This window comes from Anolis carolinensis, chromosome 2 (assembly GCF_035594765.1).
Source record: "Anolis carolinensis isolate JA03-04 chromosome 2, rAnoCar3.1.pri, whole genome shotgun sequence".
In the NCBI taxonomy this organism is placed as follows: Eukaryota; Metazoa; Chordata; class Lepidosauria; order Squamata; family Dactyloidae; genus Anolis; species Anolis carolinensis.
Genome location: NC_085842.1, coordinates 51,966,464 through 51,987,817, shown reverse-complemented (window position 1 = coordinate 51,987,817; position 21,354 = coordinate 51,966,464).

The window sequence follows — 21,354 nt, the reverse complement described above, 5'->3', positions numbered from 1 at the left end:
AATGAATATAATTGATTCCTTTGTTGCAATCTTTCAGTACATTAGTTAGAATTCACAGCCAAAATTGGAGCTGTCCATCAAACAAATGAAAGCATTTTTTCTCATAATGTTTTGTGATTTCTCATATTATTAAACCACAAAAGATAAAAGCCACTATTTTTTCATTGGATACAACTAGGATATAAATACTTCAAATTCTGAAGCAATAAATAATAAACAGAGCAGACTGATACACTGTGCAGACGTGGCTAAATGTCCAAAATCTAAGAAGTGAATGACAATATTTTGCTTGTATTCTATTATATAGCTTCATGCAGAATTGTATTTAGTTTCTCCCTCTTGTCACATAATTTCTATTTCTGTTGTTTTCCCTTTATTCACAACATTCTTACAGATTTGCATTTCCTACTTATTGTTCTTCCATCACATTTTCTCACAATCCTCTCAATGTCCTATGGCTTTGTTTAATGCTATTTGCCTCTGGAAACTTCCATCCATGTAAAGGGATATTGCTTCTTCCTCTCCCTCCTTCTCCTGGCAATCATCTGTAGTGATTGATGCTGCTGCCTGGATATGATGGAATGTGGTTATAAAGCAACTTAAGTCTTAGGATAACTCCTAAAGAGTAAAGCCATGTCAACATAAAATGAAATCACTCATCTGCTGTGACTCCACATAACATACTGCTGGATTCACAATGAAAGCACTATATCCAACCATTGACCCAGATCAATAGAACATGGGGTTTATCCCAAAGCTTTCAGGAATCTCTGGGGTGATCCTGTAACTTCAAAAACCTGACATCTGGCTTGGTCTGGATTCCATTTGGTCCACTGTCCACACCACCAATGCAGACATAGAAGCATTGCCATCAGGAAACAGCCATCAAACAGCTCATTGACTAGAGTTGCCAGTTCAGGATTGTTTAATGCCTTAAGGATTATGGGCCAGTACTTGAGACCTAGTGATCACCCATGGATACCATTAAGCATTATTGATTAAGTACCAACCAAGATACTCACAACGTGTCATTCAAATAAGTGTATGGAGAAAGGGAGCATATTTTCCTATCTGGAAATTAAGAGAGAAATGTTAGCCAAAGAGTCTGTCACCAGATCAATGTGAGATGGGGGATTATTGCTTCTCGCTTACTTGGATAATGATACAGGATAATGAATATTTCATTTAGTTGTCTTGCTTCTAGCTAGGACATGGATGCAAAGCAAAGTGAGGGTAAACCCTGGCAAAAACTAGGAGAAAAGGAGGAAGGTAACAATATAAATTTCCTGGGCAATCTTTGCAAGTTGTAGCAAATCAATTAAGCTTTGCAAAATATTGCAAGCTGCTGCTCTTTTATTTAAGCTGAAAATTTGCACCCAGCTCTTTCTCTTTCCTGCAGCTACACCCTCCAAAACTGTAGAATTTGTATCCTTGTCTCATGCCTGGATATGAACCATGGAAACTACATGCTGTGAGCCTAGCCTTGAGATCTGGCAACCCTAGTGAGTGAGAAATGTAGCCCCTGGATACCATGAATAACAACCCTCCTTATGTCGAGAACACCAAGATTGGGAGAGGATCTAGGGACAGGAGCTGAAACACTGACAAGTCTACATTTGTCACACAATATGTATTTTATATGACTTTCCATAGGACCTTGGGAGGAAAAAACACTGTGTCTAACAAAAAAATGTTCCATACTTTTTTTTTTCACTGGGTTCCCACAGTGTAAGGATAATTGTGAGTTGAAGTATCCAATACCACATGTTGGCAGTTACTGACATTCTTCCCATATGGCCTGAATTCTACAGGGCAGATATTTTGTATGTAGGTCCGACTTGTGCAGGACAGATGAAGTTCACCTTTCTGTTGAGAGGAATGTTGTGAAGGCCCGACTCACCTCTTCATTAAGGGGAATGTTTTGTTCCTGGAAGACTTGAAAGGGGGTGGGATTGAATCCATGATTGGCCTTTCTTGTGAAACTACAATTTTTGTGGCATGTTAAAAGTTTAAATTAGATCCGGTAGGCACCATGGGTGAAAAGTGGGTTTCGAGAATGGTATCTCTTGAGTTTCTATCTTGGTGGGCTGGAAAGCCCCACCACCACCACCTTGAGGATAGAATGCAGGTTTCTCATTCTTGTAAAAACCTGTAGTTTGGAAGGGAATATCCCCAGGATGGCCTTCTGGAGACCAGATGGGGCAAACAACGAAAAATAGTTTTGATTGCCTTTGGGGATTGGGTGCTGGTCCAGGGTGGTCCATGAAGGTAGGTAGACAATGATGTTCCTCAACTATGTCCATCAGGTGGATTTAGCCCCCCATTTTTGCTTCAGTTGCAGAAGTTCAATAAATAAATAAGTCAAATAATGCCCCTTGTATACCATATGTTCTGGCCTCTTTATTTAAAGGTGGGGGTTCAACTATTTCTTCTTTATTTTCCATTCCTATCTTCATTTCCCACTCCAATCAATTCCATTGTCAGTTTTTGTGTAACAGTTCTATTCTGAACCTTACATTTCATTTATATCTAATCTGATTTTGCTAGAGGCAGTGACACATTTTCAACATATTCCCTCTTAGTTTTCTAGGTTAGAATTTATTTTGAAACATGTTCTCTGTGTTTGTGCATAATTTAGCTATATTAATAACTTTTACACCATTCGTCATCATATTTGACTACTGTTCTGCTTTCTTCTTTTTGATGTCAAGGTCATATATCAATAGTTTTTAAATGTAAGTCTGTTGAATGTGAATCTTACTTTCACACATATTTTGTTGTATTGTATATATAAACACATATACAGAGTTAAAGTACTTTGTACTTTAACTTTGTGTATGTCTCCCAACTTTCCTTTTTGATTTAGTTTGCAGAAGACTTGAAATCCCAACTTTCCTTTTTAATTTGAGGCAAAAATGCATTTTGCCTTCTGGTGGAGAATGAAGCACACTCTGTACTTAGACTACAGAACTTTTTCCTTTAAAGAAAGTCATTCATAATCTTTCCTCTAGCACTTAACCATTATCACTCTTATTGTCCCTTTTATCCTGTTGAACATAAAAGAGACTGTTTCACCATTCCTTCAACAGTATTTTCCCAATTTATTTGGAATCAATTTAGTTCTGTGCTTGCTTCCTTTTATTTTCTCTCAAACACAACAATTTATTGCCATCTTCACTTTTTTATCAGGTTTTATCAAAGTATGCTGTCTTACCTGCTATGAATAAAAAAAATGAAACCAGTCCATGGTCTATTGGGCTAACCTCATCACATAAAAAGCTGCCTGGGCTCTACAATTGGCAGATGAGGATCTGCTTTTGATTCCCGTCTCAAGCATGGCTGGTGGGAAAGAGAGAGGGAGTCTTCTCCATGGTCATCCCTTGCCTCTGGAACTCTCTCCCTAAGGAGATTGAAACCCCCTTCTTGCTCTCTTTTTAAAAAACTGCTAAAGACCTTTTTATGCTCTCAAGAATACATAGAGGAGGACACATAGAATATCTGGCATAGATACAATGAAAATGGAATATAAATTTCTCTTTTGGCTACTTTGGCTTTTAAAATTTTATATCCTTTACTAGTCCTAATTTTAAGCTTTTTCTAAAGGTCTATCTGTTAAAACATTATTTTCGTTACGGCACGTCTAATTTGTTGTAATTTTCACATTAACACTTAAAATGGACGTTTAGTATGTCCTTTGATTTATGGTTTCTTGTTTTGGTTTCTGTCTGCACTTTACAGCATTGAATGTTTGCTGCTGTTTGTTGTATACCGCCCTGAGTCCCCATGAGGCGATAGGATGGGATAGAAAAAAAGATTATTATTATTTTATTATGACACAGCAAACAAGATAGATATGCTGGATTTCATATCACAAAATCACAAGTCGAACACTTCCCAAGTGTCTAGGACTGTGTGATGTATTTTCGGATGATGCGCGCAGATCCCAGCAGGGTGGCCTTTTGCAGTTGGCAGATCGTAATTTTGTCAATGTCTATTGTTTCCAAATGTCGGCTGAGATCTTTTGGCACGGAACCCAGTGTGCCGATCACCACCGGGACCACCTGCACTGGTTTCTGTCAGAGTCTTTGAAGTTCAATCTTGAGGTCCTGATAGCGGCAGGTGCCACCTTGACGTGGTGGTGGGGGGGCTTAACCATTCTGAGGACGTTGAGGGCTGTGCTGGTGGTAGTGTAACTACCGGCAGGTCCAACCAAGCCAGAGAGGCCTCAGCTGAGGAATGGAACCAAGAGCACCTAACCCATTAGCATTATGGAGAATCAAACCAAAACAAAGTCTATACTGGCTCGGTCATCGCCCAGGATAAAAAGGACCGCGGTGGATGCTGCTGATTCTGGACATCCATCGACAAGTGGACTACGGAATCATCAAAATCCAAATGAACAGTCACAGAAGCGGCAGAAATATACAATGCCAGAAAACCACACAATTATTATTATTATTATTATTATTATTATTATTATTATTATTATTATTGTGATGGCAAAACACATTACCCTGGCAAAGAGGTAGTAGACATGGTAGAGAAGCTATTGCTGGTCTACCAAGAAACAGCTGAATTTCCCACCCCATTGTTCACAGTACTGAAAAGACATATTATAGAAGAAAGGCAGAAGATTCACCCTATGTGTGAGGTCATTGCTCCTTGTGGAAGCCAGTCATTACCCATTCCGCTGTAAAGGAGGGCTCTTCCAGGCAAAGAAGCAGCAGGATGGAACACCGGGACTTTCTGACACTAATAATTAGGGTTTAGTTTATGACCTCATTGGCTGAAGTTTGCCTAGCTCCTTCAACCATCAGAATAATTTTGAAGATCCTGTTCTGACTTCTCCTAGTAACTGATCCTGACACACAGTCTCTTTTTACACAACAAAAGAAAACCAAAGCAAACAGTAACAACAAAATGCACTCTACCTATGCTTTGATTTTTTCCCCTTATACTGTATCTTAGCCACAAACATTTCTGTGGAGAATGTCATTATTCTAAAAAATCAGCACAGAAAACGTTCGGTGATAATTGCGCCCTGTTTTTAGAAATACTTCCCACTGCAGACATAGCTTTCCATAAAAAGGTACCTGCAACTTACATAGGTCCTTTCCACACAGCTATATAAAATCTACATTGAACTGGATTATATGACAGTGTGGACTCAGATAACCCAATTCAAAGCAGATATTGTGGATTATCTGCCTTGATATTCTAGGTTATATGGCTGTGTGGAAAGACTCTTATTCATCTGAAATTTGTTGTGACACCTGCCTGTTTAAATTTCATCCTTTTTTTTGCAAGTTAGTAACAGCCCAATTAATAATAAACAAATATAAAAACCCACAGTGGTGACTGCAATCTGCACACCTGAACCCCCACTAGCAGGGCTGTAGCCAAGGGTGTGTGTGTTAGGGGTTCAACCCCCCTGCCCCGAATTTTCAGGCTTTTTAAAAACTGGTTTATTCATACATTTTAACTGGTTAACCAAATCCCTATGAGTGCCCACTGAAGTTCATCTGTTTTGAGTGCCCATTGAAGTTTATCGATGGAGCCCGATTTCTAATTTATTTTGTGTTATGGAACTACTCTTCATGATTCACTAAAAAAAAAAACTTTCAAACCAGCCCCGAAATTTGTTTCTGGCTATGGCCCTGCACACTAGCAATCTTGTTCTCCAGATTTTGTCCTTCATGACCTAAAGGTTTTCTATGATTACGTTTCATTAAATCTGAGACTGGGGGAACAGTCTTAGTTTATAGTCACTTGGGTGTATGACGGTTCAGATTTTAAAACCTTACTTCAGATCCAACCGTGAATTGAATCTGGTGTGTCCAATTGGTCCAAGTGAGGCTGTTTTCTAAATAGCCAAATAAAGTGACTAACACAAATCAAGATAGTGGTGCTAATGAAAAGTATGCGTGATCCAGCCTTGGTCCCTCTCCTATTCCCAACATGAGAAAAACTACAAGAAAAAAGAAAACAATAAATACTTTAATTGTTATAGCTGTGGAGTATATAAAAAGCTTCCCCAAGAACTTTTGTTCTCATTAGTGTCAATTAAAAAGAATTCATCGAAAATAATATGAGTTCTCACTGTGTCATTGACAAGGTAATTTGCATGAATGATTTTAATGGCAATATTTCTGTTACTGACCGAAGTTGCTGAAAATACCAGCTGCCAAAGTAATACCTGTAATTTTCTAACTTGGTGTTTTTTTCAAATATAAAGACAGGGAGCTTCAAAAGCAACAAGTGTGCTTCACTAAAGTGCAAATCCCAGGATTCCATAGTATTGGGCCATGGCAATTAAACTGGTGTCAAACTGCATTAGTTCATCTACAGTGTAGACACAAGATAAAAATGGGAAGCAGGGTTTACCCAACAAGAGAAAATATACCTTCTGTAGCCCTATTTGGGTTTTAAATCAGCAGGTAAAATAAATTGGTAAGGAGACAGAGAATGCTAGTGTTGCCTCATCTGATGATGTTTCCATTTCCCTCCTCCATTGGAAAGTAACTTTCTGAAGATGTTTCCATATCTCTCTTCTTCTGAAATATACCCCTAAATAATAATAATAATAATAATAATAATGATAATAATGATAATAATAATTTACAATGAACAAAAAATTAAAAGCATATGTAAACATCATCACCAAACAGATAAAATAAGCAAATTAAAAACACAATAATATGATATAATACAAAATAATATAATAAAATAGTAAGATGATATAAAGCAGAGACCACCACTTAATGGTAAAATGAATAAAATGGGAGGGTGGTCTGAAAAAAAGTGAAAGATATGTAATTGTAACACCATTTAGTAAAGTGAATGGACATAAATGTTTTATAAGACAATATTATTGCTTGAAAATGAATCAAGAAATATATCCTTCACTCTCCTTCAGTGCAATCCAAAGCGCTACTGAAAAGGCAAGGAACTTTTTTAAAAAAACTGTTCCTCAAAGTATTTCTGTTTTTGTTCATCTTTAGTGTCTGACACACAGTTGCCACCACCCTAGGGACTAATTGCTGTGTATATGAAACGCTCGCAGGATGCTACAGTCCCCATTCAAATGATGCTGAAGGACAGAAGTCTTAGTCTGTTGTATTCCCCCAGTAACCAATCAGGATTTCTTTTTACGTATACATCTGGAAATAACAAGGCACAGTAGAAATTACTAAACCTATTGCATAGTCAAATTGTGGAATCCTTACATTTCAGAAAACCTAGCATGGTGAAATCATCAGCTCCCAGCTTCAGCTGTAAAGGCAACAAATTCTTTCATGCACTGTCAGCAGGTCTGTATTACTGATTTAGTAAGAGAACTATCCCCAGGAATCAAAGAAACTTGGAACTCTGAATTTTACTGTTATCTTTCACAAGAGCAGGTAATGTAAATCTCTCAAAATAGCAGCAGTAAATGTACAGTCAGCCCTCCGTATTTGAGGGGGTTTGGTTTCAAGACTTCCCATTGATAACAAAATCTGTGGATGCTCAAGTCTATTATATATAATGGTAAAGTAAAATGGTATCCCTTATAAAAAATGGAAAAATCAAGACATGATAATTGACTCTGTGGAGGCAGAGTCCAATGATAGAAAGGGCTAACTGTACATGTGGAACTATTACTACATGAACACATATCACTGTAGAACACACGAGCCAAATCTCTCCAGCCATGTGAGGCTTTCAATCCAGGGCAATATACTTACATTTACAGTATACAGTCTATTACAAACGGCTCTTTAAAGGCAACCATAAGGCTAATGTGGCTTTCAGTGAATATGAATTTGACACCCCTGGTGTAGAAGATAAGCAATTCAAGACTTCTGAATTGTTCCTTATCACAGAACATGAGAGACCAGAAAGGTGAACTCATCAGGTCATGAGTGAAGATACAAGTTTCAGAATCATTCTGTTGCCTTTAGGACTTTTCCAAGTTATATTGACTCCAAGGTGATCCTATCACAGGGGTTTCTCAGCAAAGTTTGTTCAGAGGAGGTTTCTGCCTCTGAGGCAGAAAGAGTATGACTGAAGGTGTTTCTGGGGTTGAAGGGGGATTGGAACTTTGGCCTCCAGAGTTCTAGTCCACCAAGCAAACTGCTATACCATCTTGGCTCTAGAGCCAATCTAAAATCTTACTCAGGGTAAATTCAGCTACATTATGTCTTATTGACCTTGAGCTAGTCATTGTTTCTAAGCCTAAAATTATTATGAGGATAAAACGGGCACAGAAGTTGCATTTGTTAGTCGGCCTGGAATCATTTGTTCTGAAATGAAAATTAATTAAATTTTAATAAATGTACAACTCTTTCTAACTCTAACTTTGCTCTAGTATGACATATATATTGACTCAAAATCCTTTGAAAACACACACACACACACACACACACAGTACATACACACACACACAAAGAGCAGGAGGAAAGATGGATGAAAAGAACAGTGAGGTGGTTATCACTACAAGTTCTTTCTTTGGATATCCTTGCCTGTTTTATTTTCAAACCGAATGACCTCTAATTGTACAGGACAGTTAAATTACAGTCCAGAATTGTGACATCTCCCTTCTTAATCAAAGTGAAAGAAAAGCAAAGGCCTACCATAGAAAGTGAGTGCACATTTATCCTCCAGCCTTTCAGAGCTTGATGTCTAAGCTATCAAAATTGCAAATGAAGCCTATGTTACATAATTATTAGGGATGTGTGTTCCATTAGAAAAATGTTCAAAAGTCATTACAAAACTGGGAGTCACTGGCATTTTGTTTCTAAAGTATAGTTAGTGACAAATTTGTTACTATAATGAGAGTAACGAAATTTCGTTACTATTTCGTTACAATAATTGCACAAAAATTACTATAATTGGGGAAACTTCAGGGTCTCCTTTCTCCCTCATTTTAAGCTATTTAGGTGAAACCTGCTACAATGGTAGAACCCATTTACAACTGTTAGCCCTCCAAATTTCAAAATGTTTCACTTATCCACTAATTTTGGGAAATTTTCAAAGTTTTTATAAATAACATTTTTAAAGAAAACTACAAGAGCTATCTCCTTGAATTTCTATACAATGACAGGAAATAAGTGGATCATTCCCCCCAACTTTCAGAAATATTCATACATCTACTTATTTTAGGTATTTTAAAAATGTTTTGACAAGAACATTTTTTAAAAAGCCACAACAGCTATCTCATTGAATGTCTCTCATATTAACCAATAAAAACCAATATTAACCAATTTGACATTTTCATAGAATCCTAGTTGGAGTGAACCCCCAAGAGCCATCTAGTCCAACCCCCTTCTTCCAGGCAGAAGAGTACTCTACTGACAGATGGCCATCAGTCTCTAAACTAATTAATATGGGAGCCAGCCATGTAGGGATTTCTTCCCAGTCCAGCACACAGATTTACTTACTAGAAGTATTTGTCAGTCCTCCTCTTTGCAGATTCAGTCATTCATTGGAAACCCTTTTTGCTGTTAGTAGGGGACAGCTCACTCTCTCTACTACCCCGATTGGTGCTTTCTGATGTTGATGCATTCTGGGAAATGTAGGGCCTTTTGAATTCTCTGGCATAGAGCTCCTCCCTTCCCAAACTTCATTTCCCAGAGTTCTACTATGTTCCCAGCTAACACTGCTACCTCTTTTTTCTGCTCCTAATGCCAAGACTCCATTAATTTAGAGAAAATGCAGGGTACTAAGGCAGCCTTTTTGACTTTGCTTCCTTGCACTGAAAAGGAAACTGACTTTGGGAGCCTTCCAAGATTTACAAAACTAAAATAAAAAAGTATGTGGTAAGTTTCAATTCTTAAATTTTTGACACAGGCCATGCCCACATATTGGATATCACCTCGTAAGTACAAAATTTAACACATTTGGTCTGAATTATGAGACAAATGAAAAATGCACATCTCTACTAATTACCTATTACCAAACAAGACAAACTAATTTGCAAAATAAGGAGGTGAAAGAAGTTCAGATGTGAAGACACCCAGATGTCTTCAAGCACTTTAGGAGCACTGCTTCCAAATACGGAGCTAATCATCTTATATTATTAGACCTTAATGTTATTTTCTCTCTGCAGCATTTGGACATTGAAAAGATATAAATGAGTGGAAGAAGGTTATATGTGTGACTGATAAATATCTTAAAACACAAAGGGACTGGTTAGTAGTCAAACCGAAGGTTGCAGACAGAATTAATATTTCAAATAGGTATTTGCCTTAGATATCACTAGATTTTTCAGATAATATACTAAACTAGATTCACATTAGCTGTCAGAGTTATAGTTCATCTTGGCCCCAGGAACCATGGCAGGCAGAGTATAAAATGAAAGCTTGTTGTTGTTGTTCTGTGCTCTGAAATTGTTTCTGACTTATGGTGACCATAGAATGAACCTGTCACAGGGTTTTGGTTGGACTGGATGGTCCTAGTGGTCTCTTCCAACTGTATGATTTTCTGGAGATGAGAGTGTATGACTTGCCCAAGGACACTCAATGATTTTCCATGACAGAACAGAAGATCAAACATTCATATCCAGAGTCACAGTCAAATCACTCAAATCACTATACCATGCTGGCTCTTCAACTAAAGTTTTTTGTACCCTGTTTTTACCCAGTTCGTTACATGTATTCAATTGCTTATCCTCCTTACTGACAATCCTGTAGACAAGTCATGAAGGACCTGTAAAAATGCAAGATCCATAGCCTGCAAATCTCTACTATCATTCTCATATTTGATCAGTATAACTATCAGTTTGCTGATGAATACAAGCTAGACAGCTTTCATGCTCCATGAAGACTCTCATTGTTTATCCCTAGTTAAGCCCTTTTCAGTTAGAGGGGATTAATATTTTATGTACAGTTTCTGCAGGGTCAGTTTAGACAGCCTCTTTGCATTTGAAGCCTCCTTCACCATGCCCCTGTAAGAATACCCACAGGGGCGAAGTCTCAGGCAAGGCACTTCTAGTTCTTGGAAGAGTTTACCTGTAGTGTCTCAGAGACCCCCGAGTCATGACCCCGTCACCATTATGGATTAGACCGAAGAAGAAATGGGGTTTGTGCCATTTCCACACAATTCTGCTCCCTTCCAGATGTCTCTTGTTGACAGTTCTAGCCCACAGTTAATTAAAAAGGGCCTTGACTCACAGCCTGGTTCTCCAGAGAATGCTATGTTTGACCGCAGATTGTTTTGGGAAACATCTCACTCGGAGAAACAGAATTTGAGGAGAAGCGCTAGATTAGCGGAGAGAGCAAGCGTTAATTAAGCCGGTTCCCTTGAGAGTTTCCCGGGAGGATTGCATCTGACAAGTTGTTGACTTAGTCCACTTTCCCTTGGGAAAGAGTGTTCAGACACCTGGCTGGAGAGGAGAGTGAAGTCCCATAAAAGTTCTGGGTGCCAACTGTCCTTTGCGGTGTTCAACGTGTCAGTTGAGGAATTCACATCGACTCTAGTTCTGCAGCATGCTACTCTCAAGTAGACCGGCATTGCATCTCGTCTCCCTGTCGAGCCTGGACAGCGATTCAGCTTTACCACGACTAACTTTGCCTTGCCTTGCATCCTAGCCTCGGATTTGAGCCCTGGAACTCTTTGACAGATCTTGCCTTAATCCCCACTCAAACAGCCTAAAAGTTTGAGTGTGTTTCGGTTATTGGATTTAAAACTTTGAACTCTAATACTGGACATCTACTTTCACATTACTGGACTATATTTGACCTTTTCTGAAAGGTCTATTGCTGGACTATATACTCTGCTTATTTTTAGTTGTCTCCTTTATTTCCTTAATAAAGATATTAGATTGTTTATTGGCCTCCGTGTCTGGTTTCCAGTGGTCACGCTGCCCTGAGGTGTCACATTACCTTTCTCATGACTGGAAGGTGAAGAGAGTAGAAGGCTAGGTCTACAAAATTGCATGTCCAGTCAGAGCTGTATACAAGTTCAGTCAGATCTATATTCAAGTCCAGTCAGAGTTAAATATTGAGACCATCTTAAAGACAGTTGAACAGAATACAAGAAAGAGACAATAAGAAGAAATAAACATTCAAGAGTCTCAGTTCAGCCAGAACTGTGTCTATCTCTCAAAGACTTTACCTCTCATCATAAGGACTTTGTAGTGAGATTCAGTCTAAAATTCTTGTCAGTTAATAAATTCTTGTTTGATTCAACTATATAGTTTCTGATCTGTTCCCTGCACAGACAGTTCACCTTCCAAGTAGTTAAGACAGTTGTATTGCATGAATGACCACATCAATAATGCTGGACTAAAAAGATTATGTAGATTTTTGGTCTAATATAGTATGAGTATTCTTATGATTCATTGATCAGTTTAACACATATTTCTCATTATTTCTTATAGGTTTGTGGAACTGTGAATATGAAGACATCAAGCCCAAATAAATGTAGGAAAGCAGCTTGCTAAGTGTTAATAAAATAACATACTTATATGTAGCAGTTTTCATTTTCTGTAATTGCAATCTTTCAAGGGAAAATCACAACACTAAGACAGATAAGTGATCTAAATAATTACTGCCTTGTGCAGTGAAATCTTATTTCTTCTCTAAGGCACTGTACTTAATTATTATGGGGGAGAAAAACCATACACAATAATATGATTATAGTAATATGCACCTTATTTACACAAAGATCAAGAGAAGCATTAAGTAAAAATGGACTAAAAAGTCTTCATTACTTCAACTAAATGCAGAAATCAATATCTGTCTCAATATGGAAAGCCAGACATGTATATTGTGTTTGAATTCCAGATCTTTACAAATCTGTTTATCTGCCTGTCAACCTAGATGTGGGACAGATTATGCCTGACCAATGAATGGATGAAGGATGAGCCTGAGGAAGAATACTAAAGAAGCCATTCTCCTCCATGCACATGTACCTTAGTAGGAATTCACCAATGTAAAAATCTCATTTATATTCTTGATCAATCAGCCATGTCCTCCATTTTAAAAAGTTCCGGGAATTGTTAAGACAAACACATAGGTGGTCAAGGCCAGCTGGAGTCATTTTCCTACTTTTACCTTACTTATTCCCCAAGGAGCTCATAATGGTTTTCCTTTACTCGATCACATGCCTGCCTCCATACCAATTATTTGAGTTCAGTCATTGTCCCATTTTGAAGATGATACAAAATGCATTTCTGCATGCTCTTTTGTTTGCCCTTCATTTGACTCCTAGGGGCTTGTTGAGGCTGGAGAATGATGCAATAAGAATAACCAGTAAAACTGAATTTTGTACATGAACTTAGTACTTCACATGCAGATAAATAACTTGAGATGCCTGAAACAGTACCCTAAATCAAGCATGATGCAGGTGATAGTGCTGGGAGATTTGCCATTCACTGCCCTCTCCTTTGTGTGCAAGAAAGCCTGAGAGGGATTACTAGCCATCCAAAGCAGGTTTTGGAGATACATTATGATAGAGAGATGGTAATTCCTCCTATTCCAGATTCTACTCTTTTGCATGCAGAAGCCCAAAAGTGAATACAGCTAAATGCTTTTTGCCATCATTTCTTAAATTTACAATGTGCAAGGAATGGGTGGTCATAGTAGTGGGAGCAAGAGGACAGGCTTAAAATACAAAAGAGCAGAAAGGAAGTGAATGATACTAAAAATCTTGGATCATTTTAAACATATTTTCCCCCAGGACAATTTTAGGCTGAAGAGGAGGAGTGAGGAGACAGTAACTAATGATCACTTATCTAAAAAGCCTCTCCTGGGGCTAAAACATGGCTAAAATGGTCAGCACAACCCCTTAGATTTTTTGGAACATTTGGGGAATATATTTTGATTTATTTTGGTAGGGAGCAACCCTCACAGCTTTACTGGGGGGCTGTTGCAACTAACACTTCCCACATTAGCCCACTTCTGCTCCATAATGATACCAAAGCACCATGCAATGATTGCAGCATCTGAAAAGAATAGAAAAAATAAAAATGAATACTTGGAAATACTTTGTTATTGTTGGGAAGATTCTCCATGTGATGTTTATTGCTGAAAGCATCATGCTAGCATCTTGTCTGATGTCTGTCACTGTTTGAGAAAATTGCTTAAGGCAGCTGGAGCAAAGATATACAGTGATCAAAATGTGTAAATCAGAAGTACTTGGTCCACATAAAATTCAGGGCCAGTGTATTGTCTTTCCTACATTAAACAGAAGAAAGTAATTTTTTCCATATATCTGACAATATATGGTATTTTGAGGAGATGCCCCACACCAAATATTGCTAAAGTATGCTTCTTTTGCAGTTAAATATTTAATATAGCCAAGAGTAGGCTTTTGAACTTTGCCGTGAATCTTGCAATCTTCAGTGAAATTCCTTTGCACTCCTACAAAAATCTCAGACAACCCTGGTGAGTCCATGTCCAGGAAAGCTGTGTTTGTCAGCATTTTTACTTCATAGTATATCACCCTGAGTCCACTAGGACTTAGGTTACTTTCTATTGCATTAAAATGCAAATGACTAAATTGTAAATCCAACTCAGATCATAATTTCAATGCTGTAGAAGAACGTAAGAACATATAACATTATGTAACAAAATTTGAAAAAAATATGTTCCTGATTTGAAAGTATTATTTCCTGTTTAACTGTGTACTTACTCTGAAAGTAGTTATTATACTCCAGAAACCTTGTTTTTGTGGCTGCTGCAAACTATGTTGAATTGGTTGAGATTCTATGAGATATTCATGCAAATTAATAAACCTTTTCCATGTTTTTATGATAGGATCAATTAGGAAATGACCTTTATAATCCAGGAACAAACATTGTTTTACATAGTGTAATTCCATGAAAAAGGATATGGTAGTCAGCCCCCTGCACACATGGATTCTGCACCTATGGATTCTACCATCCACAGCTTAAAATATTTGTTAAAAATCCAAAATGTAAACCTTGATTTTATCATTTTATACAAGGGACATCTTTTACAATGTCATTATATATAATGGACTTGAGTATCCATGCATTTTGATATCCATGGGGGAATGCCAAACCCCAGCAGATACTGAGGGCTCACTGTAATTTTTTTTAAATGTTCCTTTTTCCATATTTTTATAATTATTGCAGCCCAACCATCTGTGTGATTCTTTTTCATCCAAACATCACACAGTTCAAAAGTAATGTTTATTAAGAAAAGAGTATATAATAAGAAAAGTAGTTTCAAAAATGAGTAGATAATAATCCAAAACTCATTCCAAAATCAGCAAACTTAAGCAATCACTAAGGTACAATAAAAAGCAGACTGTAAAAGCATTTTCAAAGTTATATCCATAAACTTGAAATTGTTGAGCGTAGTAAATTGCAGTGGCCAACTTTGAATATTAATCCAAAATCCCAAAAGGTAAAAACAAGATACTGTAATCCAGGGGTTTCAACACTTAAACCAAAACTATATCCAAAAGCTTGAAAACTTGAACCAAAAATTATAATCCAATCAAGAGACATTGATCTTAAACAGGAAAGGAAGATCCAGAACCAAAGACAAGAACTCCTAATTTGGTGCTCCCAAGATAGGTGACTTGACGCATGAAAATCCAATGTTGATCTCCCGACGAACCTTTTCTCCAGACTCCACCAAAGGGTCCTCCTCCTCAGAGACTTCACAAGCCTCAGCAATAATCAGCTTTTGAGATCCTAAGTTTTCTGATATAGTTCATTAAAATGTTTTGTTTTTAAAAAAATGCAATCTACCATTAATACATGTATGTATTACTTCAGATAAGCTCATTATAGGAATTTTGGTTGCTCATCTTTACATTAACTTCTCACTTTTTTAAAATCCCCTGAGTGGGCTATACTACTGTCAGTGCCAAATTCTGTTTTTGTTTTTCTTTTGCTCCTATCCAAACCTTTGTTTTGGTCCCAAATGGTTTCTTCACTTGTACACTTTGTTGTTGAAATACTATCAAAACTTTATTCAATTTGAACAAAGCTAAGTAATCTAGAAGCCTTATCCCACAGACCTTGAGAAGAGTCAGGGACCATCTATTTAGCACTTCTAGTGCTACTACTGTGCTACCTGTGTGCATTGAGCCAAAAAGCACGCAACGAGTTATTTCTATCAGGAGCAAGCCTTTTTGCCACATATTCTAGAGCTACTGCCATGCTATCTGTGTGCACAGAGCCAACAACCACACAACAAACTGTTTCAGCCATACACAAGCCTTTTTTGCATCATTTTCTAGTGCTACTGTTCTGCTATCCTTGTGTAATTGAGCCAAAACCACACAGCAAGTTGTTTCAGTCAGGTTATCTGTGTGCATCAAGCCAAAAAGAGGTTTCACCCCCAATAGCTCTCTAAATGAGTGAGAAAGGAGCCCCGGAAGCCCCCCACCCCAAATGACAAAAATTAGTTACTATAATTATCGTAACAAAGGTAAAAGGTAAAGATTTCCCCTGATGTTAACTCCAGTCATGACCAACTGTGGGGGTTGGTGCTCATCTCCATTTCTAAGCCGAAGAGCCGGCATTGTCCATAGACACATTCAAGGTCATGTGGCCGGCATGACTGCATGGAGCGCTGTTACCTTCCCGCTGGAGCGATACCTATTAATCTACTCACATTTGCATGTTTTCGAACTGCTAGGTTGGCAGGAGCTGGGGTTAATAGCGGGCGCTCATTCTGCTCCCGGGATTTGAACCTGGGACCTTTTGGTCTGCAAGTTTAGCAGCTCAGCGCTTTAACACACTGTGCCACCAGGGGCCCCATCGTAACAAAACAGACACTATATATTAGAAACACTTTCGAAATGACTCGTCAGCACCCCCTAATTTTGGAAGGAGTATTGAAACATTTTTTCATCGATTGCACAGACAAAGTAATTATATACCACTTTGCCACACTCCCCCTTCTTCTTGGCTTTGCTTCCATCCATTAGACCAGTGTTATGTTAAAAAGCTAACAAGAGCACAATTTCGAACCTAGGAGAAAATGCAGTGGATGCAAAGTGGTAAGGAATGCCCATTCTTCCATGTCGCTGAAATGATTCAACATGGGTGAATATGTCAGTCCCATCCTGTGTTTTTGGCACTTTAGAAATGAATTACTATGCATCCTAGGCTCCTAAAACAATTTCTGATCGTCTCCTCCCTTCCTCCTTTTTTTTTTTTTGACACTGTTTTCAAAGTTTATATTACAGAGCTTCATGAGCACAGACAGGGATCATGGGATGGGCTCTGTGACTTTCCATTCCCTAAATGGATTAAAACCTTTTTAGAAATGGGGAGAGGGGTTCATGGGATAATGTCCTAGGAGAGACATAAAAATGTAACCACAGAACAGGAACTTCCATGATGTAACAACCTGAAAACCCATTTCAAAGGCTACTGCTGACAGTCTTACACTGCAACCCTATTTGTGCATACTCACATACATAACCACCACTGAATTAAAGGGGAAATACTCCCAGGAAAGTGTGTAGTGGATAGCAACCATAGTGATGTTCATATTCCAGTTCAAATCAAATTACCTTTGCTGAAGGTGCTGTGAATGAAATGGGAGCCAGATTTGTTGAGACAGCAAACGCTGGCACTAGCAGTATGCACCTTGCTACACATGTAGTCATATTCCATACATGTATTATAGGGACAGGCGAGGGGAATAACTACAATAATGCAAGCAAAAATATTCATAGTTATATCCTACTGTGTTTGTGCAATGCTAGTTTCTTTGCCAAAAACCTCATCAACTTGGTTGCACTCTTGGAAGGGAAAGGCAGCACACTACAGCTAAAGTATGAAACCCTTCAAAATATGGGAAAACCTGAGAACACAGGGAGAATTAATCCTACAGGATCAAGAGAAAAACCTGCTAAGTCAAATGAAGAGAATTATAACAGTAAGAAAGCACTGCAGAAGACAGTCCCCATCAGGAGCAGACATACTCCAACTAAGTCACTTCCTGCATCATCTGGAGGACAGTGACAATGAAGATACTCAAAGAGAAAACAGGAAAGAATACACACTGCATCCTAAAGAAGAAATCAATGTAATGAGTGCAAACCACAGCAAGAGGAAAAGAAAGGTGCTAGTGATTGTGGTCTCATTGCTAAGGAGTATAAAGGCTCCTGTGTGCCAGCCTAATGAGATGAATCACGATATGTGCTCTCTCCCTGGCACTCATGTCTGGAATGTCACTGACATCTTGCCAAAACTCATCAAGAACATAGATTGGTACTGCTTTCCCCTTATTTATATGGACACCAATGCCAATGCCAATGACATATTTGAGCAGATCACTTCAGACTATGAAGATCTAGGCAGAAAGGTAAAGAATGGTAATCTCACCAATTCTGCTAGTTCTGCTAGAAGATTGAGGAGTACACAGGAATAGGACGATACTAAAGGGAATGACTAGCTATATAGGTGATGTTAACAGAAGGGGTATGGCTTCACGGATCATAGTCTTCTGTTCTTAAAGGACTATTGGATACAAATGGTCTGCAACTTATGAAGACCAGAAATAATAATGATATATTTTGTAGTAGCATGCATTGAAAAATCTTTCAAGATGTCTTTAAAATAAATCATTTGGGAACTGGAGATAGTTCAGCATCAGTCCAATAATTTTCTGTTTCATAAGGTATACGATCTTGATAGAAAAAGTAGGCTGAAATAAACAAAAAGAATTCAAGGAAGACAAATACAAAATTCTTCATTTAGGCTTCAATTCCAAATGGAGTATTTGGCTTACCAATAATACATGCAAAAAAGGATCTTGAGATCTAGCTTCCCTGCCAACCTAGTAGTTCAAAAACATACAAATGTGGGTAGATAAATAGGTACCACTTCAGCAGGAAAAGATAAGAGATGTTCCAACCAATCTTGCCAGCTACCTGATGAGGAGGTAACAACGCGGGCTCCTCAACTTGAAAAGGGAGAAAAGCACCTCTCAGAAGCCAGGGATGAGCACTGCTTCCAGAAGCTGAGAATGAAAGGAGAGGCCTTGCCTTTGTTTGTGTTTGTGTGTCTCACTGTATCTGTAATTTTAAGGGTGTTGAATGTTTGCCTTTGTATGTAAATACTGTAATCCAATCTGAGTCCCCTAGGGGAGAAGGGCAGAAAATAAATAGGTTTATTATTATAGTTGTTGTTCATCAGTTGAACCTGATTCAGAAGTGTGATACTGCAGCCAAGAAAGCCAATAATATTTTATTCTGCAACAGTAACATAGTTTTCAAGTTAATGGAAGTAATAGTACCACTAAGTTTTGGGTGAGACAGGTCTCATTTAGAATACAGTGAGCCCTTGGTATCTCATGGATGCCAAAATCAGTGGGTGCTTAGATCCCATTATATAGAGTAGCACAGCAAAATGGTGTCATTTATATAAAATGACAAAATCAATGTTTCCTTTTTGGATTTTTTTGAGGGGGAATATTTTTACGTTATGGGTGCTTGAATCAGTGGATGCTGAATCCGTGGTATGGAGGGCTAACTGTAGAATCATAAGAGTTGAACGAGGCTACATGGGCCATCTAGTACAACCCTCTGCCATGCAGGAAAAGCACATTCAAAGTACCCCTGACTGATGGCCATCTAGCCTCTGTTTAAAAGCCTTCAAGAAAAGAACTTCCACCACACTCTGAGGCAGAGAGTTCCACTGTTGAACAGCTTTTACAGTCAGGAAGTTTTTCTTAATGTTCAAGTGAAATCTCCTTTCCTATAATTTGAACCCATTACTCTGAGTTCTAATCTCCAGGGCAGCAGAAAACAAGCCTGCTCCCTCTTCCTTATGATATCCTTTCAAATATTTATACATGGCTATCATGTCTTTTCTCAACCTTCTCTTCTGCATGCTAAATATGCCCAGCTCTTTAAGACACTCCTCGTGGTCTCCAGATCTTTGATCAATTTGTTAGTTCTCCTCTGGACACTTTCCAGCGTGTAAATATCTCTCTTGAATTGTGCTGCCCAGAATTGGACATAGTATTCCAGGTGAGGTCTAACCAAAGCAGAATAGATGGGCACCATTGTTTCCCTTGATCTAGACAAATCTCCCAACACAAGGGAGTGCATACAATAACACAGCACAATTGTAATCTGTGCAAAACATTGCCAAGTAAGTGCAAATACATCTTGAAAAAAACCACAAAACCATCACAATTTTTTTTGTGAAAATAAGCAAACATTCACATCTCCATTTAAGGCTTTAGCCTTGGCTTTTTTGGACCTTGTATTAGCCTTAAATCCAGTCTTAAACCATCTAGTTTTGGTAGCTGACTATAGAATAATATCTGAGCATGTGTATAACAATTATTTTGATATTTTGCACAAGTATATACTTTTTAATGTATTTCTCAGCACTTCTTGACTTTATCGTGTGCAATGTAGAGTTGTGCACAGATTCCATTTCCTTTGGTACCTCTGGAAGCTCATGATGGTAAGGGCCCTCCCGGTATGAAAACCTACTCTCAACAAAAGCAATCTCGGCTCCTCCTCTCCTATTCAGCATCACAATTGAATCTTTTTGATTTTTTTTATATTTTCCTGATTCTTTTTATTTAGTGGGACTGACTGAGAGTTGGGGACCTGAGGGACGTTGAGTGGGGTGCATGTGCATTTGGGGGCTTGCACCCTTTTAGCTTATTTTTCTCCTTCCCTTCCTCTACTTCAGAAAATAGTTCTAAAATATAATAATTATTAATAATAATAGTAATTCCAGGAAACAAAAAAGAGAAGCTACCTCTCACCTAGAGTAGAAACAGCATTAACAAAATAAAATCCCAGGCAGAAAGGAGATTGCAGCTTTGCAGGCAAGAGAGGGTATTTTTAAAAGGTAGTCCAGGGAGGACAGCTTGGGGTTCCTTTGAGCTGCAGGTCATCACTCTTCCTTACCCTGGGCCTCCTTAAAATGGCCAAATTGGAAAGCTGTGTGGTGTGCTGCTGGTGCTGGCCCTTGGAGAAAAAGATGTGCTCCTGCCTCTCCTCTAGAGCAGTACAGCTTTAAGAAGCATGGAACCTGTCTCCTCTTCTACAAACAGAAGGGAAAGGATCCAGAGAATGGTAACTGAGATGCTTTTTTAAATCCAGGTCTTAATGAAGGATATGGAAGGGGAGCCCGTGGGAAGCCCCCATCCCCCACCCCCAAATGGGCTGGATAGATTGCTTAACTCCATTGCTGACACCCAGGCTCCCTTGAAGGGAAGACAGGAAAGGCTCCCAGAGGAAGGGAGGGGGGCTCGTAAGTTCTCTATTTCCACCAATGGGCCTAAAATAACATTTTTTTTGGATGTGGAACAAAAAAGTCAATTCAGCAGTGCGCCCATTTTGGGACGTGCTGGAAAACTGGTATGGGTGACTTCCGGTATCTGGCAAGCAGAAATGATTAGTGATTCACCCGAA